Source organism: Ranitomeya variabilis, chromosome 7 (genome assembly GCF_051348905.1).
Source record: "Ranitomeya variabilis isolate aRanVar5 chromosome 7, aRanVar5.hap1, whole genome shotgun sequence".
Taxonomy (NCBI): Eukaryota; Metazoa; Chordata; class Amphibia; order Anura; family Dendrobatidae; genus Ranitomeya; species Ranitomeya variabilis.
In genome coordinates, this window is record NC_135238.1 from 67,664,600 (window position 1) to 67,690,535 (window position 25,936).

Here is a 25,936-nt window from a genome sequence, read left to right on the forward strand (position 1 = left end):
CACCTCTGGTGAGAGTTTTCATGGCTTAACAAACGCCGCCGATGGCCATGAATTTGACAAGAGGTAGTCGCCACTCCACCATCCTGCCCAAGCTCCAGCACATTGTCAGAAATGGGCAAAAACGGCGTGAGAATGCCAAAAGCCACAATATCTTAGTCTTATTGAAAGAAACTAAACACCTATAAGTAGCAAATTTAATTACGCCAAGCAATAATAATTATACACACCAAAAGGAAATGCTAGACCGCACTAATAATTATAATATCAACTTTATTTAAAGAACAGGTAAAACCAAATACATAAAAAATTAGACACCACAGAGAACAGACACAGCTGGAAGGGATGGCTGGAAAATAAGTGGCTAACATAGAACAACTACCTCCCAATATGATATTAAAGCAGATAGTAATAGCACTCAACCAGTTCCAAAATATAGCTACCGATATGGTGACTGAAAAAGTGCAATAGTGCAAATCAATCAAACAATAGCATAAGTTAATAAATATTCACAGATGTGATGTAGTACCAAGTAGTATACTATATATTATAAAAGTATGTAAAAGGCATCAGTCAGCATATCGGAAAGCATATCATACATCCATTAGTACATACCAGGAGGAACATATTTACCTAATAGGTGCCACCAGCCAGGGACCCGACCACACCCAACGCGCGTTTCGCTAAGGAAAGCTTCGTCCAGATTGCCTTGTGCAGGCATGTACTACGGAGGACAGAGAATGAACTTCAATCCAATATTGCAGCCAGCATGCAGCCAGCGGGTAAGGAAAGGGTGAATCAAACACCCGAAAACCCCGCCCCTATGGCTGAAAATTGTTCCCTCCAAATTCAGGTGACAGAGTCCCTTTAAGCGTAGGAAAAGGCAGTGGCTAAATCAGAGTACAGGGATATTTAAAATAAATTTATTTTATTAATGATATGGTAAAACAAAGTTAAAATTAAGAAAAGTGCACCCCTCTTAATTTTAACTTTACTTTGTTTTATTATGTCATTAATCAGTGTTGGTCTGGGATGTCAAGGGTCCACCAGTAACAATGACCTTGGTGGCCCACTTTTCATATGTATACAAATATTACACTACCCCCATTCACAAATTTACCTATATCTCTATGTAATAATAAAGTAGGTAGATTGTAATAATAAAATAGGTAGTTTGGTTAATGAATGATGAGATGCTGCTTTTTTCTGTACAGAGTAAATCACCTGAATTATGCCAAGTGCTACCCATATAGTGGAGTTGGGGGCCCGTGACTGCACAGGGGCGCACAGGGGGATTCCCCTGTTCCCCTATGGGCCTGTCTGAGTGTGATCACCCTTATGCCTAATCTACTGAAACCCATGTCCCCTGTAAAAGAATATGAATAATAAACCAGTGCCCTGGGATCTGTGTGCCGTGCACAGACACTGGGGAGCTACCGGAGAGGAAGGAGGAGGTAGTGCGAGACAGGGACGAGGCGGTGAGTGAGTCGTGTCCCTGCCAGGGAATAGGAGAAACAAGCAGGGATGCCGGCGCTACATACTGTACTAATTATATATGTTGCTCACATATTTGTAGCTATCTATTCCATGTATATATCTGTTCTATCTATTCTATTCTGATGGGTCACGCTGTGATTTTAATGTGCTCGGCTGATGAAATGTTGGGTTTTCTAGGAGATGTGTAAAACAACGGACAGTGTCTGTGCAATTTTTTTCTCGCACCCATTGATTTGCATTGGTGAGTCTTGTCCGATATACGAGGACAATCGCAGAATGATGCAATTTTTTTTCTCAGTCCGATCTGAGCTAAGAAAAAAAATGCAGATGAGTAGGAAATCATAGAATAACATTAGGCAGAGTGCAATCCGATTGCACTTGTCCATTTTTCTCACAAATGAGTATGAGCCCTAATGCGTGTCATAGAAATGGGAATTAGATTGTGTGCCCCATGGGGGATGAAAACTGATGTTAGTGATGACAAGATCTCTATGGGGCTATGGAACATGATGAGCCTATATGCAACACGAGTAAATAGATTCATATGAGATAATTCTATAATGTTCCATAAAAAGCTAAAACTGAAATGCTAGTTATCTCATCTCAGTTGTAGGGCAATAGCATAGGATATAGAATGACTAGAGTCCCAGAGAATATGCCATTGATATGTTACTCCATCAATGAATTTACCTGCAATACCTTTTAAAGAGATTTCTCACTGTAGGTATGCATATTGCCTTTTTGGAGAGAAAGAGATCTAGAACTCTAGTGCCACCCACTGGAAGTAGCTTTTCTAAAAGTTAATACCTTTAATCCCTTCACAACATGCTACAGGAGCTGCTTTCCCGCAAACTTCAATATATATATACGGTGTGATGATCGTGCGGGCCCACGCTGAGTGCTGCCGCAATCAAATGCGGGTCTCAGCTCTATATGAGAGCTGACACCCTGCATCAACGCCCATGATTGAACCGATCGCGGACATTTACCTCCTCTGATGCTGCTACCAATAGTGACAATGACATCGATGGGCATCGCAAAGGGAGGGAGCTCACTCTCTGCTGCCAACTGCACAAAGCGAGCTTGTGATCGCATTGTGCCGATGGTCTCCAGGGTGACCCTGGGCAGAAATATGGCTGCGGGGGTCACCCAGGGATGATGGCCTGCAAGCTACTGCTCAGAGCACAAGCTGACACGCCTCCTCCTTGCCTGCAAATCACAGATCTAATGCCCTGCAATGCAAAAGTATTGCTAAATATTAGATAGCTATCAGGGCAGGAAAACTTGATGTCCCATCCCGGGACAATGTAAACGAGTAAAAAAAGTTATTAAAAATTGTATAAATAATAAAAAAAATCACAACATAAGGAGCAAAAAAAAAAAATTAATTAAATAATTGTATTTATGTAAAAACAAAACAAAAAGAAAAGTACACATATTTCTGTATCACTGTGACCTGACCTATAAAACTGTCCCACTAGTTAAACCCTCCAGTGTACACCAATAAAAAATTAAGAAACAAGGCAAAAAACTATGCTTTATCATACCTCAGAACAAAAAGTGGAATAAAACGCGATCAGAAATACAAATGTAAATCAAAATGGTATCTGTGAAAATGTCACCTTGTCCCGCAAAAAAAACAAACTGCAATACAAGTTCCTCAGCAGAAAAATAAAAAAGCTATATCTCTCAGAAAAAATCAATGCAAAAATATTTTATAAAAATAAAACACAAAGATATAAATGAGGTATTGCTGTAATCGAACTGGCCCAAAGAATAAAGCTGCCATAAGTGAAATGATGTTAAAAAAAAAAATTCCTGTATTGCTGGTTTTTGTTAATTCTGCATCCCAAAAATCAGAATAGACAGCAAACAAATAATGTCATGTGAACTCAAACTCACAAGAAAAAAATGGGTCCCAAATCCTGAGTGGTAGTGCCAAATTGGCTTCATATAAATACCCATTAGATAACTGGACAGTAAATGTGTACTCCCAATACTTATTTAACAATAGAAAAAAATGGAGTTCCATACACATAATATAAAAGATTAGTACATTTTATTGAAAATATCAAAAGTGACATACAATTAGCACAAAATTAACAAAAAGTAACAAAAAAAACCCTAGTCTAGAGATCGCTACACACCCGGCACAGTAAGTGTATCCAGATGTTCCCAGAACATGGAAGAAATCCACCACACCATAAATAGTCCAAAATGTACGTACTAATAGCCTAACATAAGTATGAGGCAACATCCAATGTCTATAAGATGGTACATACCCCAGAAATAGTTATAATGACAAAAAATCCCTATGGGCAAATGGAAATACAAGGTGGCGGTATTATAAGTAAAAATTCCTTACCCATGCTGGGAGACAGTCAAGTGCCGGGGTGCCAGTGTAAAAACCCCCTGACGCGCGTTTCGCGTAGGCTTTATCACAAGGAGGAGATATATGATATGATATCTTGTATTTCCATTTCCCCATAGGGATTTTTTGTCATTATGACTATTTCTGGGGTATGTACTATCTTATAGACATTGGATGTTGCCTCATACTTATGTTAGGCTATTAGTACGTACATTTTGGACTATTTATGGTGTGGTGGATTCCATGTTCTGGGAACATCTGGATACACTTACTGTGCCGGGTGTGTAGCGATCTCTAGACTAGGGGTTTTTTTGTTACTTTTTGTTAATTTTGTGCTAAATGTATGTCACTTTTGATATTTTCAATAAAATGTATTAATCTTTTATATTATGTGTATGGAACTCCATTTTTTCTATTGTTAAATAATGTCATGTGCCCAAAAATGGTACCAACAAAAATGTCAACTTTCTCCGCAAAAAACAAGCCTTCATATGACTATGTCAGCTAAAGTATGAAAAATGATAGCTATCTAATCATTGGGATGCAATAAAAAGCGTCTTTTAGTGTGTGACGGCAGCCAAACATAAAAACCAGCTATAAATCTGGTATTGCTGAAATCGCACTGACCCAAAGAATAAAGTAATCTAATTATTTACACCACACGAGGAACGGCGTAAAAAATAAATAAAAACAATTCTTCACCTGCTCTTGATTTGTTAATTTTGCCTCTCAAAAGTCACAATAAGGCTCGGTGCACAATTATACTGCGCACTGTGCTTACACCAGGGTTGTTGTGTAAGTCTCTGAAATACATGATTCAGACAGAATCCCTGGTGGAAGTTTCTCTATAACAGTAGGACAACACTAAAGGTGCCAGAGCCAGCTTCCTCCCATCTACCCAGAATCTGACCCTCACAAGAGCCAGCTTCACATCTCATACCTGGTGTCCGTTGGTCTAGTCCACCATCTCTGTAAATATTTGTTTACTTGTTTGTCCCGCTGACACAGCTGCCACGTGTCCGGGGTCTAACTGGAGGTAGCAACTGTGTCCCCCAAGTATTCCACTCTGGTCCTGTTCAAGGGATCTTACTACGAACCTGGGGCTCACTACTTACGGCCCCTTCGGAGCCCCCCGAACCGAGGTCCAGAGGCTCCACTCAAAAAATAAAAAACTAATGTGAACTTCATCACCTGTGGCTCTGCTTCCATTCGTTACAGATTGCTACGGCCATGGAACTCGCTGGATCCCAGAAACCCCCGACAGTGGAGCTTTGCCAAGAAGTGACCCGTCGAATGGATCAACAGGATAAGATCATGACTTATATTCGCAGCTTGTCTACTCGCATGGATTTCCTGCTGACCCCAGCTGCAATTGACTCGTCTAACAGCACCCAGGTACCCGCCTACATTGCAAGTATAAAGGTCCTCACCTGGCAGCCCCCACCCACTTCCATGGTGACCCCACTCAGTGTCGGAGTTTCATCAATCAGTGCACGCTGCACTTCGAAATCCTGGGGCATGTTTGCTTCCGACCGAGTCAAGGTGGGCTTCATAATGTTACACCTTGCCGGAAAGGCCCTCGTCTGGCTGAACCCTTTATTGGAGAGAGGGGATCTTCTGGTCTATGATCTCCAGTCTTTCCTAGGAGCATTTCGCAGGACCTTCGATGAACCTGGTTGTGTCACGTCGACAGCTTCAGCTCTGCTTCGCCTACATCAAGAAACGCTGACGGTGGCTCAGTATGCTGTTTGGTTCTGCACTCTTTCGTCTGAATTATCCTAGAATAATGACTCCTTGCTGACTACCTTCTGGGAGGGTTTGTCGGAAAGAATCAAGGATGAGCTGGCGGGACAGGCCTACCACCCTGGATGACCTGATTTCTCTTGCAACCCGAATAGATCTGAGTTTTCAGGAACGTGCCAAGGAGATCAAACGAGACAAGTGGTCCTACCACCTGGGCTCTACTTCACCTAAGTCGGCTACCTCGTCTTCCTCCCCTGAACCCATGGAGGTTGATCGTGTAAGTTTGGCCAGCCGCCAGGAGACGCATCGCAAAGAGAGAAGTTGTCTCTACTGCGGTAGTCTTGAACACCTGATTCGTACCTATCCAAAGAGGTCGGAAAACTCCAGTGCCTAGGTTCGGTTGGAGAGGCCACCCTAGGTAGAGCACATTCCTCTCCATCTTTGCAAGTCTCAGCTACCGTGCCTTTTGGAGCAATTGAATTCTCTGAACTCTGTTTGCTGGATTCAGGAGCTGCAGGGAACTTCATCCAGCAGGCGGTTGTGGATCGCTACCACATACCATTCCAGTTTCTTCCTGATCCGTTGCGGGTAACCGCCATAGATGGCAAACCACTGACTGAGACAGTGAGGTTTCAATCTGAGTCTGTGGAACTCCGGGTAGGACTAATGCATTCTGAAAGAATTTGTTTTATGTGTATCTCGGTTTGTCTCATCCTTTACTTTTAAGTCTTCCATGGCTTCAGATGTAGGAACCGGTCCTAAAATGGAGAACAGGAGAGGTTCTGCATTGGGAAGATTGCTGCATGGAACGATGTTTAACCCGGATTCATCCCATTTCACTTTCAGACCGACCAGTTTACCTGCCAGGGTAACCATCCTCTTACTGGTCCTTCTCTGATATTTTTGGGGAAAAAAAGAGGCTGAGAGACTACCTCCACATGGGTCGTATGACTGTCCGATTGACCATCTCCCCAGAATATCTGCTCGCTGGGGAGTTTATCCTCTTTCTCAAGCAGAGACTCAGGCCTTGTCGGATTACATCCAAGAGAACCTGGCAAGAGAATTTATCCGAAAGTCATCTTCACCGGCAGGAGGGGGATTCTTCTTTGTGAAGAAAAAAGATGGATCCCTACGGCCCTGTATCTACTACCGGGGCCTAAACCAGATCACGGTAAAAAACAGATATCCATTACCACTTATTTCAGAGCTGTTTGATCGTCTACGAGGGGCCAGGATCTTTACTAAATTGGATCTCAGAGGGGCCTACAACCTGATCCGAATCCGAGAAGGAGACGAATGGAAAACAGCCTTCAACACCCGTGATGGCCACTACGAATACCTGGTAATGAAGTTTGGCCTAAGCAATGCACCTGCGGTCTTTGAGGAATTTGTTAATGACATTTTCAGCGACCTGCTCTATACTTGTGTCATTGTCTACCTGAACGACTTTCTGATCTTCTCTGTAGATCTGGCCTCGCATCGGAGGCAAGTGTGTCTGGTACTACGAAGACTGAGAGAGAACAGGCTTTATGCCAAATTCGAGAAATGCCTCTTCGAACAATCCTCTTTGCCTTTCCTCGGTTACATTGTATCTTCTACAGGATTAAAGATGGACCCTGAGAAGTTGTCTGCCGTCCTCAAGTGGCCTCATCTGTCTGGACTAAAAGCCATTCAACGATTTTTGGGGTTCGCCAACTACTACCGACAATTCATACCACACTTTTCCACCTGAGTGGATCACATCGAATGTGACGTGGTCCGAAAAAAAAATGTTTTTGTAAATTTTGTTATAAAAATGAGAAATCGCTGGTCAACTTTTAAGCCTTCTAACTTCCTAACAAAAAAAATATTTTTTTCAAAAATTGTGCTGTTGTAAAGTATACATGTGGGCAATGTTATGTATTAACTATTTTGTGTGACATAACTCTGATTTAAGGGCATAAATATTAAAGTTTGAAAAATGAAAACATTTCACAATTGTAGTCAAATTTCCAATATTTTCACAAATAAATGCAAGTGATATTGAACATGAGTATCATGAAGTACAATATGTCACTAGAAAACATTCTCAGAATCAGTGGGATACATTGAAGCGTTCGGAGATATTACCTCATAAAGTGACACTGGTCAGAATTGAAAAAATTGGTCTGATCAGGAAGGTGAAAATAGGCTTCAGGCAGAAGGGGTTAACAAGCATTGCCATATGCCTTAGAATGGAAGCCAAACCAGAATCTAAATTTGCAGACACAGCGTTTCGGGGTATTTCACCTCATCAGTGCAAAGTATGCAATCTGATTGGATAGGTGACAGGCTTAAGACTGCAATCTAAGGGGTAATGTTTCTCCATGTGGAGAGTAACAAGCCTGGTGTAACACTATTGGTGGTGCCCCTGAATAGTTCCCCTTCCATACCTCCATGCAGGGACGCCAGTATAGTCACCACGCCGGCCGTGTGGCATGGTCTTTGGCAGGTTCCCTGTTTCCAGCTGTGTGTTTGTGCGTGCAAGTACTAAACTGCTCTTAAAGAAGCAGTTCATGTGCATTGTAAAATGTCCCCAGCCAGTGGCTGGAAGGCATTTAGTATCAGTGTATGCATGCAAGATGGCTCTTAGCTATTAGCTGGGAGGCATCTTGCCCTTTCCAATAGGGAGGAGCCAAGCAACACAGTGAAGCATTAGTGGGTGAGGTGGTCTCCTAGTGAGTTTTGAGGTCTCCTGGTCCTGGTGTGGCCAGTGTCCTGAACCAGTAGTCCCTGGTTCTTGTGCAGCCAGTCCTGGACACGCAGTCCCTGGTCCTTGTGCAGTTAGTCCTGAACACAAAGTCCCTGGCCCTTGTGCGGCCAGTCCTGAACCCAAAATCCCTGCTCCTAATGCGGTCAGTGTCTGAACCTTGTCCCCCAGTCCGTGTGTGGCCAGTCCATGAATCAATATCCAAGACCCATGTGTCTGAACTTGTGCCTATCTGAGTATCAGATAGATGTTAAGACAGTATCACTGTCTTAACAGTCAACCCTTTCTAAGACTCCGTGTCAGTAACCGTTCTGCTGTAAGGTTCTCAGTCTCTTTTGCTATATCTGCTGTGATTTTCTGTTATTGTAACCTGGTTTCTCCGTCGGCCATTTTGCTTTGTCTTGCTGCAGCTATTTTGCCCTGAGTCAGTATGGAATTTCTAGCTTCTATGTTTCCGCCCTGTTCTCTGCCTCTTACCTTTTTAAGCAGCCTCAGCTGTTTAATCAGTGCTTCTGAATCATGTCTGCAGTGAGCCTGTGACCTGCTCATGGAAGTCTGGGACTTAGTAATCCAGCCATCTCCTACTGTGGATCTCTGGGACACTTGTGGACACTGGAACTCTGCTGCATGCTAAACAACATTTACCAGGGAAGTACCGTATTTTCCGGCGTATAAGACGACTGGGCGTATAAGACGACCCCCCAACTTTACCAGTTAAAATATAAAATCTTCTTAAAAGTCGGGGGTCTTCTTATACACCGTATGTCGTCTTATAGGGCCGGTGAATATGTGCCTTTTGGGGGGGGGGAGTGGTCCTGATGACAACGAGGGGGCTTCTCACAGGAAAGTGAGTATCCCACATTACCTCATCGTAGCGCTGCAACGTGGGGTCTCTGCTGGGAGCGGCGGCTGCTGTGCTGTGGGGCGGCGGCTCCTCTTCTGCAGTGTGGGGCCTCTGTGCTGTGGGGCGGTGGCGGCGGCGTATCTTCATGCAGCCGGGGCTCCTCCGGCATCTCCTTAAAGCCCGGAGGCCCCGCTGGCAGCTCGGTACAATGCGGTGGCCTCCGGGAAAATGGCCGCTGCTCAGATTCAGATCTCGTCCCGAGATCTCGGGAGATGAGATCTGAATCTGAGCAGCAGCCATTTTCCCGGAGGCAGCTCAATAGGTGCGATGCGGTGGCCTCTGGGAAAATGGCCGCTGGGGGCGGCGCATCCTCAGATTCAGATCTCGTCCCGAGATCTCGGGACACGAGATCTGAATCTGAGCAGCGGCCATTTTCCCGGAGGCCACCGCATTGTACCGATGGAGCTGCCAGCGGGCCCTCCGGGCTTTAAGGAGATGCCGGAGGAGCCCCAACTGCATGAAGATACGCCGCCGCCGCCCCACAGTACAGAGGCCCCACACTGCAGAAGAGGACCCGCCGCCCCACAGCACAGCAGCCGCCGCTCCCAGCAGAGACCCCACGCTGCAGCGCTACGATAAGGTAATGGGGGATACTCACTTTCCTGTGAGACGCCCCATCGTCGTCATCAGGACCACTCCCCGCCCCCACCCACCATATACACCGGCGTACAAGGCGATACCCGGCGATACCCGGCGTATAAGACGACCCCCGATTTTTAAGAAGATTTTCAGGGGTTAAAAAGTCGTCTTATACGCCGGAAAATACGGTAACAGAGAGACTCTGAACCTGCTTTGTCCTTAATACTGAACTTAAGGTTTACTCTGGTCTGCTGTGTCGCCCGCCGTGTCTCCTGCCTCTGTACCTCTGTACCTGCAATTATGTAAAACCTGTTTCTCTGTGGCATACTTGTATGAAGTTGTCAGGACTCTGAACATTTTTTACCTTTTGTGCATTACTGCCCTTTTCCAACATGTCGTCTTTGGTCTCATGTGCACTTGTCTTCCTGCTATAAAACTCCACCCCAGCCTTCAGTCTGTGCTAGATTATTCTGCTTTGCATCCAGCTCCTGATTACTCCCTGGCCTTGCACCTGCACCTGCTCCTGTGAACCTGTGTGGTGATCCTGCTACTCTGCTCTGAGTTCCTGCTGCATACACCAGTGTTCAGTAATCCTCCATCTGCTGCTCGTGTTACTTCCATCTGCATTTGCTGGACATGTAAGCTGTTTGCTGCTCTGCCAAACCTGAGACTATTAACCAGGCCTCCTTGGTTGAGCTAAGATATGATTTGAACTGCCTTATAGCATATCTATCTGTGTCTGGACTAAGTCAAGGATCTATTCGTGTCAAGTTTCCTCAAGAATAACTGTGCTTCATAGACTTTCTGTTTGTTTGCATCTACCTCTGAAGTTTCCTATTGACTGCTAAGCTGCGTTAATTATTTGCACCAAGTGTTGTGGACTTGAGTTTCTCTCTGCACCTATTTGAATCACCGTGTGATAATATAAACTTTACCACTTATAAAACTGTGTCCTGTTGTAATGTTCCACGCAAAGAGTCTCCTGAATTATCCCCTATAATTATTACAGGATAATCTAGCCATAAAAAAAAGGAGACTGCTGGAACAATGACTGCAGAGAGCAGATTAGAGCAGGTGTTTTCTATAATTAGATCACTGCAGAAAGATGTGGAAGGTCTGCAAAAGAAACTTGGAAGCTTTGAACACAATCGACAAGTGTTTGGACAAACTTTGCAGGACTTAAGCAATCGCTTGGCAGCCCAGGAAAACAAACTTGCTGGCATAGAGTCCCAGTATGGACGGGCTTTTCAGGACATAAGCACGCAAATAGCTGCACAAGTGACTTTACCCTATGGGAAACCGCCACCAGCTAGCCCACCTAAGTTGCCCCCAATTCAGATTTAATGGTGATCGCGACAAATTTTGTGGCTTTGTGAATCAATGTATGCTATATTTTGATGTGCATGCTATATTTTGATGTGCATGCTGACCGTTTTCTTACTGATAGATCCAAAGTATTGTGTGTAATAATGCTACTGACCTCACGAGCGCTCGCCTGGGCGAATCTGATGATCGAGTCTCGTAACCCACTGTTAAATGACTTGGATGATTTCTTGGCCGCTATGTCATTAATGTTTGATGACCCTAATCGCCGTGCAACCGCTGAATCTGCTTTGTTGTCTTTACGCCAGGCTAAACGTTCTGTTATTGAGTATGCCACTGAATTCAGGAGATTAGCGGTAGATACCAATTGGGACAGTTATGCACAATTGCCTATTTTTAAAAGGGGTCTGTCTAGTATTATAAAAGATGAACTAGCTCGCTCGGAGTCACCACAAGTACTAGAGACGTTTATACAGCATGATGTGCGCATAGACATTCGCCTTACTGAGCGTAGGCAGGAGAAATTTGCTGCATATAACCGTATTTCTCTTCCTTCCAAAGAGCCTGCAGGTAAAACATCTCGGGAAGTGGAGGAGGTGCCCATGCAAATTGATTCCGTTCAGAGACGCGAGATCAATGAGCGCCGGGAGCATTGCTGTTGTAAATTCTGCTCTTGGGCTCCCTCCGGAGGATGTAAGTGGTACTGCTGCTGATCTCAACAGTCATCAGGTGCTTTCACTTACTACCAATTCTGACTGGGCTACTTATTCTGGCTACATCCTTTAGTCAGTGCCAGTTGTCCATGGTTTTCTGGAGGATTCACATCTCTGCTTGGTTTCTCCTGCTGGATTGTCCAAATCATCAAAGATAAGTCCTGGCTTTGTTTTTGCAGTCCACATGCGGTAGACTTAATAGCTCAGTGAATTGCTATGTTATTTCTTGTCCAGCTTTGTCTGTGTAAAGATTTATTCAGCCAAGCTGGAAGCTCTGGAGTTGCAGACTTACCCTCCATGCCTTTAGTTAGGTGTGGAGATTTTTGTATTCTCTGTGGTGGATTTTTGTAGTATTTTAATACTGACCGCAAAGTACTCTGTTCTGTCTTTTCTTTCTAGTTAGCGTGGCCTCCTTTGCTAATTCTGTTTTCAGTCTGCGTGTGTAATTTCCCTCTCCTCTCACAGTCAATATTTGTGGGGGGCTGTCTTTCCTTTGGGAATTTTCTCTGAGGCAAGATAGTTTTCCTGTTTCTTTCTTTAGGGGTAATTAGTCCTCCGGCTGTGACGAGGTGTCTAGGGAGTGACAGGAACATCCCAAGGCTACTTCTAGTTGCGGTGTTAAGTTCAGGGTCTGCGGTCAGTATAGAGGCCACCTTCTCCAGAGCTCGTCCATGCTGCTCCTGGCCAACAGATCATAACAGTACAAAAGGCCTACAAAGAGTTAAATGCATCTCAAAAGAAGGGAAGTGCTGAGCCATTTTTTTTTTTGTAGTCTGTTTTGTCTTCTCTTCCCTCTTAAACTCTGGGTGGTTCAGGAGTTCGGCGCGGGCATGGATATTCAGGGACTGGCTTCTCGTGTGGATCAACTTGCTGCAAGAGTACAGGGTATTTCCGATTATATTGTCCAGACTCCGGTTTTGGAGCCTAGAATTCCTATTCTTGATTTGTTTTTTGGGGACAGGTCCAAGTTTTTGAGCTTTAAAAATAACTGCAAACTGTTTTTTGCTCTGAAACCTCGTTCCTCTGGTGATCCCATTCAGCAAGTTAAAATTGTCATCTCTTTGCTGCGTGGCGATCCTCAGGATTGGGCATTCTCCCTGGAGTCTGGGAATCCAGCCTTGCTCAATGTAGACACCTTTTTTCAGGTGCTAGGGTTATTGTATGATGAACCTAATTCAGTGGATCATGCAGAAAAGACCTTGTTAACCCTGTGTCAGGGTCAAGATGCGGCAGAATTATACTGCCAGAAATTTAGAAAATGGTCTGTGCTCACAAAATGGAATGAGGATGCTTTGGCGGCAATTTTCAGAAAGGGTCTTTCTGAATCCGTTAAAGTTGTTATGGTGGGGTTCCCCACGCCTGCAGGTCTGAGTGATTCTATGTCTCTGGCCATTCAGATTGACCGTCGCTTGCGTGAGCGCAGAGTTGTGCACACGATGGCGTTGTCCTCTGAGCGGCGTCCTGAGCCTATGCAGTGTGATAGGATTTTGTCTAGAGCTGAACGACAAGGATTCAGACGTCAGAATAGGTTGTTTTTACTGCGGCGATTCTGCTCATGTTATTTCTGATTGTCCTAAGCGTACAAAGAGAATCGCTGGTTCCGTTACCATCAGTACTGTACAACCTAAATTTCTGTTATCTGTGACCCTGATCTGCTCATTATCGTCATTTTCTGTCATGGCATTTGTGGATTCAGGCGCCGCTTTGAACTTGATGGATTTAGAATTTGCCAAGCATTGTGGTTTCTCATTGCAGCCTTTGCAGGATCCTATTCCTTTAAGGGGCATTGATGCTACACCTTTGGCTAAAAATAAACCTCAGTTCTGGACACAGCTGACTATGTGCATGGCGCCAGCACATCAGGAAGATTGTCGTTTTCTGGTGTTGCATAATTTGCATGATTCTATTGTGCTGGGTTTTCCATGGTTACAGGTACATAACCCGGTACTGGATTGGAAATCCATGTCTGTAACTAGTTGGGGTTGTCAGGGGGTTCATGATGACGTTCCTGTGATGTCAATTTCCTCTTCCCCCTCTTCTGAAATTCCTGAGTTTTTGTCAGATTTCCAGGATGCATTTGATGAGCCCAAGTCCAGTTCCCTTCCGCCGCATAGTGACTGTGATTGCGCTATTGACTTGATTCCAGGCTGTAAGTTCCCTAAGGGCCGACTCTTCAACCTGTCTGTGCCAGAATATGCCGCCATGTGGAGTTATGTTAAGGAGTCCTTGGAGAAAGGGCATATTCGGCCATCTTCTTCACCTTTGGGAGTGGGTTTTTTTTTTGTTGCCAAGAAGGATGGCTCATTGAGACCCTGTATTGATTATCGCCTCTTGAATAAGATCACGGTCAAATTTCAATACCCTTTGCCTTTGCTTTCTGACTTGTTTGCTAGGATTAAGGGGGCTAGTTGGTTTACTAAGATTGACCTTCGAGGGGCGTATAATCTTGTTCGTATTAAACAGGGTGACGAATGAAAAACTGCGTTTAATACGCCTGAAGGTTATTTTGAATACCTTGTGATGCCATTCGGGCTCGCTAATGCTCCATTGGTGTTTCAGTCCTTCATGCATGATATCTTCCGCAATTATCTTGATAAATTCATGATTTTATATTTGGATGATATTTTGATTTTTTCCGATGATTGGGAGTCTCATATGAAACAGGTCAGGGTGGTATTTCAGATCCTTCGTGAGAGTACTTTGTTTGTGAAGGGGTCTAAGTGCCTCTTTGGAGTACTGAAGGTTTCTTTTTTGGGTTTCATTTTTTCTCCCTCGTCTACAGAAATGGATCCGGTTAAGGTTCAGGCCATTCATGATTGGATTCAACCCACATCTGTGAAGAGTCTTCAGAAATTTTTGGGTTTTGCTAATTTTTATCGCCGCTTCATTGCCAACTTCTCCAGTGTGGTTAAACCCTTGACCGATTTGACGAAGAAAGGCGCTGATGTGACGAATTGGTCCTCTGCGGCGGTTTCTGTCTTTCAGGAGCTTAAACGCCGATTTACTTCTGCCCCTGTGTTGCTTCAGCCGGACGTTTCTCTTCCTTTTCAGGTTGAGGTTGACGCTTCTGAGATTGGGGCAGGGGCCGTTTTGTCTCAGAGGAATTCTGATGGTTCGTTGATGAAACCATGTGCCTTCTTTTCCCGAAAATTTTCGCCTGCGGAATGCAATTATGATGTCGGCAATCGGGAGTTGTTGGCTATGAAGTGGGCATTTGAGGAGTGGCGACATTGGCTTGAGGGGGCCAAGCACCGTGTTGTGGTCTTGACCGATCATAAGAATCTGATTTACCTCGAGTCTGCCAAGCGGCTGAATCCTAGACAGGCTCGTTGGTCCCTGTTTTTCTCCCGTTTGGATTTTGTGGTCTCGTATCTTCCGGGTTCTAAGAATGTTAAGGCTGACGCCCTCTCTAGGAGCTTTTTGCCTGATTCTCCTGGGGTCCTTGAGCCGGTCGGCATTCTGAAAGAAGGGGTGATTCTTTCTGCCATCTCCCCTGATTTACGACGGGCTCTTCAGGAATTTCAGGCTGATAAACCTGACCGCTGTCCAGCGGGGAAACTGTTTGTTCCTGATAGATGGACTAGTAAGGTGATTTCTGAGGTTCATTGTTCTGTGTTGGCAGGTCATCCTGGGATTTTTGGTACCAGAGATTTGGTTGGTAGGTCCTTTTGGTGGCCTTCTTTGTCACGGGATGTGCGTTCTTTTGTGCAGTCCTGTGGGACTTGTGCGCGGGCCAAGCCCTGCTGTTCCCGTGCTAGTGGGTTGCTTTTGCCTTTGCCGGTCCCTGAGAGGCCTTGGACGCATATTTCTATGGATTTCATTTCTGATCTTCCTGTTTCCCAGAAGATGTCTGTTATCTGGGTGGTTTGTGATCGGTTTTCTAAGATGGTTCATTTGGTACCCTTGCCTAAGTTGCCTTCCTCCTCTGATTTGGTTCCGCTGTTTTTTCAGCATGTGGTTCGTTTGCATGGCATTCCTGAGAATATTGTGTCTGACAGAGGTTCCCAATTTGTTTCTAGGTTTTGGCAGGCCTTTTGTGCTAGGCTGGGCATTGATTTGTCTTTTTCTTCCGCATTTCATCCTCAGACAAATAGCCAGACCGAGCGTACTAATCAGACCTTGGAGACTTATTTGAGATGCTTTGTGTCTGCTGATCAGGATGACTGGGTGACCTTTTTGCCATTGGCTGAGTTTGCCCTTAATAATCGGGCTAGTTCGTCTACTTTGGTTTCGCCTTTTTTTTGCAATTCTGGCTTTCATCCTCGTTTTTCTTCTGGACAGGTTGAGCCTTCTGACTGCCCTGGTGTGGATTCTGTGGTGGACAGGTTGCAGCAGATTTGGACCCATGTGGTGGACAATTTGGTATTGTCTCAGGAGAAGGCTCAGCGTTTTGCTAACCGTCGTCGGGGTGTTGGTTCCCGGCTTCGGGTTGGGAATTTGGTCTGGTTGTCTTCCCGTCATGTTCCTATGAAGGTCTCTTCCCCTAAGTTCAAACCTCGCTTTATTGGTCTCTATAAGATTTCTGAGATTATTAATCCAGTGTCTTTTCGTTTGGCCCTTCCAGCCATCCATAATGTTTTCCATAGATCTTTGTTGCGGTAATATTTGGTGCCCGTGGTTCCTTCTGTTGATCCTCCTGCTCCGGTGTTGGTTGATGGGGAGTTGGAATATGTGGTTGAGAAGATTTTGGATTCTCGTTTTTCGAGGCGGAGGCTTCAGTATCTTGTCAAGTGGAAGGGTTATGGCCAGGAGGATAATTCTTGGGTTGCTGCCTCTGATGTTCATGCTGACGATTTGGTTCGTGCTTTTCATTTGGCTCGTCCTGATCGGCCTGGGGGCTCTGGTGAGGGTTCGGTGACCCCTCCTCAAGGGGGGGTACTGTTGTGAAATCTGCTCTTGGGCTCCCTCCGGTGGTTGTAAGTGGTACTGCTGCTGATCTCAACAGTCATCAGGTGCTTTCACTTACTACCAATTCTGACTGGGCTACTTATTCTGGCTACATCCTTTAGTCAGTGCCAGTTGTCCATGGTTTTCTGGAGGATTCACATCTCTGCTTGGTTTCTCCTGCTGGATTGTCCAAATCATCAAAGATAAGTCCTGGCTTTGTTTTTGCAGTCCACATGCGGTAGACTTAATAGCTCAGTGAATTGCTATGTTATTTCTTGTCCAGCTTTGTCTGTGTAAAGATTTATTCAGCCAAGCTGGAAGCTCTGGAGTTGCAGACTTACCCTCCATGCCTTTAGTTAGGTGTGGAGATTTTTGTATTCTCTGTGGTGGATTTTTGTAGTATTTTAATACTGACCGCAAAGTACTCTGTTCTGTCTTTTCTTTCTAGTTAGCGTGGCCTCCTTTGCTAATTCTGTTTTCAGTCTGCGTGTGTAATTTCCCTCTCCTCTCACAGTCAATATTTGTGGGGGGCTGTCTTTCCTTTGGGAATTTTCTCTGAGGCAAGATAGTTTTCCTGTTTCTTTCTTTAGGGGTAATTAGTCCTCCGGCTGTGACGAGGTGTCTGGGGAGTGACAGGAACATCCCACGGCTACTTCTAGTTGCGGTGTTAAGTTCAGGGTCTGCGGTCAGTATAGAGGCCACCTTCTCCAGAGCTCATCCATGCTGCTCCTGGCCACCAGATCATAACACATCGCCTTCGTGAAAGTCTATGTTTCTACTGCGGCCAGTCTGACCTCTTCTTGATCAATTGTCCTAAGTGTCCTAGACGGCCTAACAAGGTGCTAGCAGCAATAGGGGAGAATGACAACTGTGATTATGAATCTGACATCTCTGAATGTAGCCTGCCTTTAAACGCTGTATTTCATTCACTTTCTATGACTTCACCCCCCAAGGAGCTGAAGGAAAAGAACTCCCACTGTTCTCTCCCTATTAAGATCCTGTGTTCAGGACAGTGGATTTCCAGTTCAGCTATGATTGACTCTGGTGCAGGTGGCAATTTCATGGATATCGCATTTGCCAAGGAATATGGTATTAAAATTCAGCAAAGAGCCTCTCCAATTACCATGGAAACAGTGGATGGGTCACCTTTAATCTCTGGGCCTGTGGATCAGGAGACCGTACCCCTTGAAATTTTGTTGGAGCCTAATCATCAGGAGCAACTTTCTTGCTAATTTCTTCTCCTCATTTTCCTGTGATTTTAGGCATTCCTTGGTTGCGTTCTCAGAACCCAATTATCAACTGGGAGACAAAGGAGATTATCTTTCCAACAAGGAGCAACTCAGCGTTAACAGAAGCTGTCCCTGAGTCCACGGCTACGGAACCACATGTACAGGTATTTTGTTTACCTCCAGCATATAAAGAGTTCTCTGACCTCTGTGACAAGAAGAATGCAGATCAGCTTCCTCCACACAGGCCTTATGACTGTTCCATTGAGTTGCTTCCTAGGGCAGATATTCCTTTTGGTCATGTATACCCTTTGGCGGCAAATGAGCTTCAAGCCTTAAAGGAGTATATTGATGAAAATCTGTCCAAAGGCTTCATACGTCCTTCTTCCTCACCAGCAGGGGCACCCATTTTTTTGTAAAGAAGAAGGATGGGACCCTGAGACCCCGTGTTGACTATCGGGAACTCAATAAGGTAACCGTACAAAACCGTTACCCTTTGCCTCTGATTCCCGAATTACTGGAAAGAGTCCGCCATGCTAAGGTGTTCTCCAAGCTGGATCTTCGTAGGACTTATAATTTGGTGCGTATTCGTCCAGGGGATGAGTGGAAGACAGCATTAAGATGCCGGTATGGACACTTTGAATCTCTTGTGATGCCCTTCGGGCTTTGTAACCCCCCTGCAGCATTTCAACAACTTGTTAATGACATCTTCAGAGATTTGTTGGACCAGTTTGTGGTGATCTATTTGGATGATATACTAATCTTTTCTGACTCTCTACAGGAACATGAAGAACATGTCAAAACTGTTTTAAGACGTCTGAAAGAGAACCAACTGTATATCAAGCTGGAGAAATGTGAGTTCCATCGTTCTGAGATACAGTTCTTGGGTTATATCATCTCTCCCCAGGGTCTGAACATGGGATCTGGTAAGCTTCAGGCTATCCTTGACTGGCCGGCACCCAAGAACGTTAAGGAGGTCCAACAATTTATTGGTTTTGCAAATTTCAACAGATGCTTCATTCGAAATTTTTCTGATATTGTCCGTCCCATTACTTCCTTGACAAAGAAAGAAAAGCCCTTTAAGTGGTCATCACAGGCTTAAGAAGCTTTTGATCGGCTGAAGATCTGTTTCACATCAGCACCGCTGTTGATACACCCAGATCCAACACATCTTTTCATTGTGGAGGTGGACGCTTCTGATAATGATTTGGGGGCTATTCTCTTCCAAAGAACTGGAGAGAAGGGTCTGCTACATCCTTGTGCTTTCTTTTCCCATAGACTAACCTCAGCAGAGAAGAATTACGACGTGGGAGACAAGGAATTGCTGGCTATTATTGCGGCTTTCAAAGAATGGAGGCATCATCTGCAAGGAGCTGCACAACAGATCATTGTGCTAACTGACCATCGCAATCTAGAGTTCCTTAGATCCGCTAGATGTCTTTCTCCTCGTCAGGCTCGTTGGAACTTATACTTAAATCAATTTAACTTTGTTATCTTGTACCATCCAGGTTCTCGTAATGGGAAGGCTGATGCTTTATCCCGAATCCATGCTGCGGATTCCGTACCTGGAGCCCCATCCTAGACCATTCTATCTGATGCCAATTTGATCAGAGTTATCCACGATCAGGACTTGTGGAAGGAGTGCAGGGAGGCCTATGAAGGTGATGTATTTCTGGCCAACCCACCTGTGGGTATTAATCTTGTCTTTAAGGGTGGCATGTGGTTCAGAGATCAACGTATCTACATCCCAGAGGTCGTCCGTCTGCAGATCCTCAATTTGGTACATGACTCCAAGTTGGCTGGTCACAGGGGGGTACAGAAGACACAAGAGTTCCTGAGCCGATTCTTCTGGTGACCAACTTGCCTGAAGGATACCAAGGACTATGTTCTCTCTTGTGAGGTATGTGCCCGTTACAAGACTCCTCATGTGGCACCTACGGGTCTTCTACAACCATTACCTGTTCCATCCCGCCCTTGGGGGGTCTATATCAATGGACTTTATTGTGGAGCTTCCTACATCGGGGGGCATGAATACAATCATGGTGGTAGTTGATCGCCTGACTAAAGCTGCTCATTTTGTTCCGTGCACCGGCCTCTCCTCAGCTAAAGATACAGTGAACTTGGTTATACAGAATGTCTTTCGGTTACATGGGGTGCCGGATGAGATCATCTCTGACCGTGGAGTACAGTTCACTTCAAGATTCTGGAAGGGGTTTTGCTCTGCACTCAATATTAATGTCTGTCTCTCTTCTGCTTACCATCCCCAGACAAATGGTCAGACTGAGCGTACCAACCAGACGCTGGAACAATATCTAAGATGCTTTGTCAGCCATCTCCAGGATGATTGGTTGGAGTTGTTGCTGTTAGCCGAATTTTCATATAGTAATTGTCAGAGCGCCTCCACTAAATTTACACCTTTCTTTGCCAATCTGGGTTATCATCCGTGTATTTTACCTAGGTCTCCAATTAATTCTCCGGTTCCAGCAGTGGAGGAAAGGCTGACTGCGATGAGACAAAATCTGGAGGTTCTGAAGGAATCCCTGACCACGGCTCAAGAACGTTTTATAAGAGATCGGCTGATAGATTCCGTAAACCTGCACCCATGTTCAAGGTAGGAGATTCCGTGTGGTTAGCAACTAAGAATCTGAAATTAAACGTTCCTTCACAAAAACTTGGACAGAAATTCATTGGCCCTTTCAAGATCAACGGTATTGTGAGCTCTGTGGCCTGCCGGCTGAAGCTACCTAGGACAATAAAGGTACACCCAGTTTTTCATGTATCTTTACTAAAGCCTGTATCTCCTAATACCTTCCAGGGACGTGTTGTGCCACCTCCGCAGCCTGTGTTGATTGCTGGGCAAGAACAATTTGTGGTAGAGGAAATTATTGATTCCACGATTCACAGGAATCGGCTCCAATATCTGATAAGATGGCAGGGATTATCCCCTGAGGAAGACTCTTGGGAACCTGTGGAAAACATCAATGCCCAACAGAAGATTTCTCGTTTTCATCAGAGATTCCCTGAGAAACAAGGTCCAGGATCGTCCTGAGGCCGCTTCTAAGGAGGGAGTAATGTCAGGACTCTGAACATTTTTTACCTTTTGTGCATTACTGCCCTTTTCCAACATGGCATCTTTGGTCTCATGTGCACTTGTCTTCCTGCTATAAAACTCCACCCCAGCCTTCAGTCTGTGCTAGATTATTCTGCTTTGCATCCAGCTCCTGATTACTCCCTGGCCTTGCACCTGCACCTGCTCCTGTGAACCTGTGTGGTGATCCTGCTACTCTGCTCTGAGTTCCTGCTGCATACACCAGTGTTCAGTAATCCTCCTTCATCTGCTGCTCGTGTTACTTCCATCTGCATTTGCTGGACATGTAAGCTGTTTGCTGCTCTGCCAAACCTGAGACTATTAACCAGGCCTCCCTAGTTGAGCTAAGATATGATTTGAACTGCCTTATAGCATATCTATCTGTGTCTGGACTAAGTCAAGGATCTATTCGTGTCAAGTTTCCTCAAAAATAACTGTGCTTCATAGACTTTCTGTCTGTTTGCATCTACCTCTGAAGTTTCCTATTGACTGCTAAGCTGCGTTTATTATTTGCAGTAAGTGTTTTGGACTTGAGTTTCTCTCTGCACCTGTTTGAATCACCGTGTGATAATATAAACTTTACCACTTATAAAACTGTGTCCTGTTGTCTTGTTCCACGTAAAGAGTCTCCTGAATTATCCCCTATAATTATTACAGAAGTAATACAAGCAAGTCCTAACTAAACCTGTGTCTCCTGTGTCTTCCTCGCACCCAAGCACAAGACTCTAAATAGACTGTGTATAAAACATTACATCTGCAGTGGATAATGAACCTAGTAGTCTGAACGGAGAAAGTGTCAGTAAGCATTCTGGAGGATCCAGAACCCATTAGTCTGAACGAAGCTTGAGTTCTATCCGTGTCTGCGTGTTATCAGATGCAGTATTAGTAGCTACATAGGAGTGGTACCTGGTGGCTACTTGCAGCCAAGCCTGACTCCATCAGCAGCAGCTCCAGTGAACACCTGGTAGCCGCTTAGCTATGCCCCTCCTAGGTAAGCCTGGCCCTGTTTCACAGTGCATCCACGAACCACATGCATCACTTGCATGCGTAGCACAAGGCCCGGCATGTCAGAGTGAAGAGACTTACACCCCATGCATGCTCCTCTTGCAAATTAAACATACAAATCGCCTCTTCAGATAGGAGTAGATCTCTAGTGTCACCTATTGGAAGTAGCAATCCTAAAAGTCAGTATCGACCCTTTAACAAGCCTTGCTATATGACATAGGATAAAAACCAAGCCATACATTTACACATGTAGACATTTACGGCACAGGTTGTAGGACTCATTTCTCATAACGCAGTGATCCTGACCAAGTGATGTGTAAAAAGGTTTCTATAGTCCATTTGGTTGAAAGTAAGGCTGGGGTCACACTTGGCGTAAGACAATACGCCACGTATTATACGTCCGTACTACGGCCGTAATACGGAGAAATGTTCCCAAAATAGTGATCCGTAGTCAGGGTGTGTCAGCGTATTTTGCGCATGGCATCCTCCGTATGTAATCCGTATGGCATCCGTACTGCGAGATTTTCTCGCAGGCTTGCAAAACCGACATCTAATAGATTTATGTGCTCAAATGTTCGGGAAAACATATATACAGTATATATATATATATATATATATATATATATATATATATATATATATATGTCATTGAGACACATATATATATATTCTGTATTTAGATTTCATTCAGCGCGATATCTGTGAAAAGCCGGTAATTCAATTGCCGGCTTTTCATTTCTCCTGCACAAACCCGACAGGATATGAGACATGGTTTACATACATATTCCACACTACTAATGTTAGTAGTGTGTATGTGCAAAATCTCAGCTCTGTAGCTGCTGAAATAAAGGGTTAAATGGCGGAAAAAATTGGCGTGGGCTCCCGCGCAATTTTCTCCGCCAGAATGGTAAAGCCAATGACTGACGGCAGATATTAATAGCCAGGAGAGGGTCCATGGTTATTGGCCCCCCCGTGGCTAAAAACATCTGCCCCCAGCCACCCCGGAAAAGGCACATCTGGAAGATGCGCCTATTCTGGCACTTGGCCACTCTCTTCCCACTCCCTGTAGCGGTGGGATATGGGGTAATGAAGGGTTAACGCCACCTTGCTATTGTAAGGTGACATTAAGCCATCTTTTGGTAAGATCTTGCGGACCGGTTGCGATATGCAATAACATAATTTGTACCGCTTGAGGAGGTACTTGTGTGGAGATGGATTCCCCCTGAAATCGCCTATTGGTGTGTGGTTTTTTATGAGGATAGGAGACGGGGTATTCTGACTATTGTAACGTTGCCTAGGCAACGGACGGACATGCGCACTAACTACTTCCGGGACGCCGATAACCTAGTGTTTGCTACTATTTGCCATAGGCTACTAGCCTCCTGTCAGCTGCACCAGATCCTTCAATTAGTAAGTAGTATTTATTCTAGTATCCAGCACACATTGCACTACTATTACCCCTGATGAAGTCACTTAGGTGACGATACGCGTTGGGTGGGTCACAGGGGGGCTGACGGTCTTATTGCCTCATGCTATATTAATTTACTGATCGACTGTGAGCATGTCCACCAGGACCTTCTGGTATAGGTAAATATTTGCCTCATGACTTATTTAGAAAGTAGGTACCTTTGGTTGGTTCATGTGTCTGTGAGCCTTAGGGTACTGTCACACAGTACCATTTTGATCGCTACGACGGTACGATTCGTGACGTTCTAGCGATATCGTTACGATATCGCAGTGTCTGACACGCAGCAGCGATCAGGGATCCTGCTGAGAATCGTACGTCGTAGCAGATCGTGTGGAACTTTCTTTCGTCGCTTGATCACCCGCTGACATCGCTGGATCGTTGTGTGTGACAGCGATCCAGCGATGTGTTCGCTTGTAACCAGGGTAAACATCGGGTAACTAAGCGCAGGGCCGCGCTTAGTAACCCGATGTTTACCGTGGTTACCAGCGTAAAAGTAAAAAAAAAACAAACAGTACATACTCACATTCCGGTGTCTGTCCCCGGCGTCTCAGCTTCTCTCCACCGTGTGAGCGTCTGCCAGCCGGAAAGCGAGCACAGCGGTGACGTCTGACGTCACCGCTGTGCTTGCCGGCTATGGCGCTTACACAGTGGAGAGAAGCAGAACGCCGGGGACAGACACCAGAATGTAAGTATGTACTGTTTGTTTTTTTTTACTTTTACGCTGGTAACCACGGTAAACATCGGGTTACTAAGCGCGGCCCTGCGCTTAGTTACCCGATGTTTACCCTGGTTACCGGGGACTTCGGCATCGCTCCAGCGCCGTGATTGCAACGTGTGACAGCAGTCTACGACGCTGGAGCGATAATCATACGATCGCTGCGACGTCACGGATCGTGCCGTCGTAGCGATCAAAATGGTACTGTGTGACAGTACCCTTATTCTCTTTATTGGTCTAACAGCTGCAATACTGCAGTCTGTGGCATGTATTGGGCGATAGACTTTTTTTGCTATAGACATTAGCTCAGGACTCTAGAGGTAGATTATGTAAGAGGTCAGGCCCCGTGTGAGATTTTCTTGGGTAATTTTTTCCACTGTTCGTTTTAAATGTTTTTAATCTGTTAGTGTTCTGTGGCAGGATTTGTTATCAATAAAATTGTTATATTTGTGGAGCCCTGCAGTCGTTGCATGTTTCTTTTCTCTTTTGTGTTGTAGTCATATTTTGACATGTAGCAGGTTGAGCCCATAGACATATAAGGGATGGTGCCCTCTATCTATTAGTGTTTCAGCGTGACATTAAGCCAGATTAATAATGGAGAGGCGTCAATTATGACACCTATCCATTATTAATCCAATTGTTGGAAAGGGTTAAAAAACACACACACACATGATTTAAAAGTAGTTTAATGAAATAAACACAGCGGTTGTTGTAATAATTTATTGTTCTCTCAATCCATCAGGAACACCCTCGCTTGGCAAAATAATAAACGCACAAGATACATACCTTCTGATGTCAGATCACGTCCCACGAAGTAATCCATCTGAAGGGGTTAACTAATATTACAGGCACGAGCTGCGATAAACCACTCGCTCGTGCCTGTAATCCCCGGGTGCTGAAAGGAAAGCAGGATCTGTACTTACATTGAGTCGCGGTGATGCGTCTCTGCTGGATGTTCTCATGAACTGCAGCCTGGGAACTTTTTCCCACGCTCCAGGTCATATGAGGACATCCACCAGGGGGCGCATCACCGCGACTGAAGGAAATGTAGGTCAATGACCTACATTTCATTCATTCGCCGGGGAATTACAAGCACGAGCACCGCTGCATTTAGCAGGGCTCCTGCCTGTAATATTAGTTAACCCCTTCAGATGGATTACTTCGTGGGACGTGATCTGACATCAGAAGGTATGTATCTTGTGCGTTTATTATTTTGCCAAGCGAGGGTGTTCCTGATGGATTGAGAGAACAATAAATTATTACAACCGCTGTGTTTATTTCATTAAAATCCTTTTTAATCATGTGTGTGTGTGTTTTTAACCCTTTCCAACAATTGGATTAATAATGGATAGGTGTCATAATTGACGCCTCTCCATTATTAATCTGGCTTAATGTCACCTTACAATAGCAAGGTGACATTAACCCTTCATTACCCCATATCCCACCGCTACAGGGAGTGGGAAGAGAGTGGCCAAGTGCCAGAATAGGCGCATCTTCCAGATGTGCCTTTTCTGGGGTGGCTGGGGGCAGATGTTTTTAGCCACGGGGGGGCCAATAACCATGGACCCTCTCCTGGCTATTAATATCTGCCCTCAGTCATTGGCTTTACCATTCTGGCGGAGAAAATTGCGCGGGAGCCCACGCCAATTTTTTCCGTCATTTAACCCTTTATTTTAGCAGCTACAGCGCTGA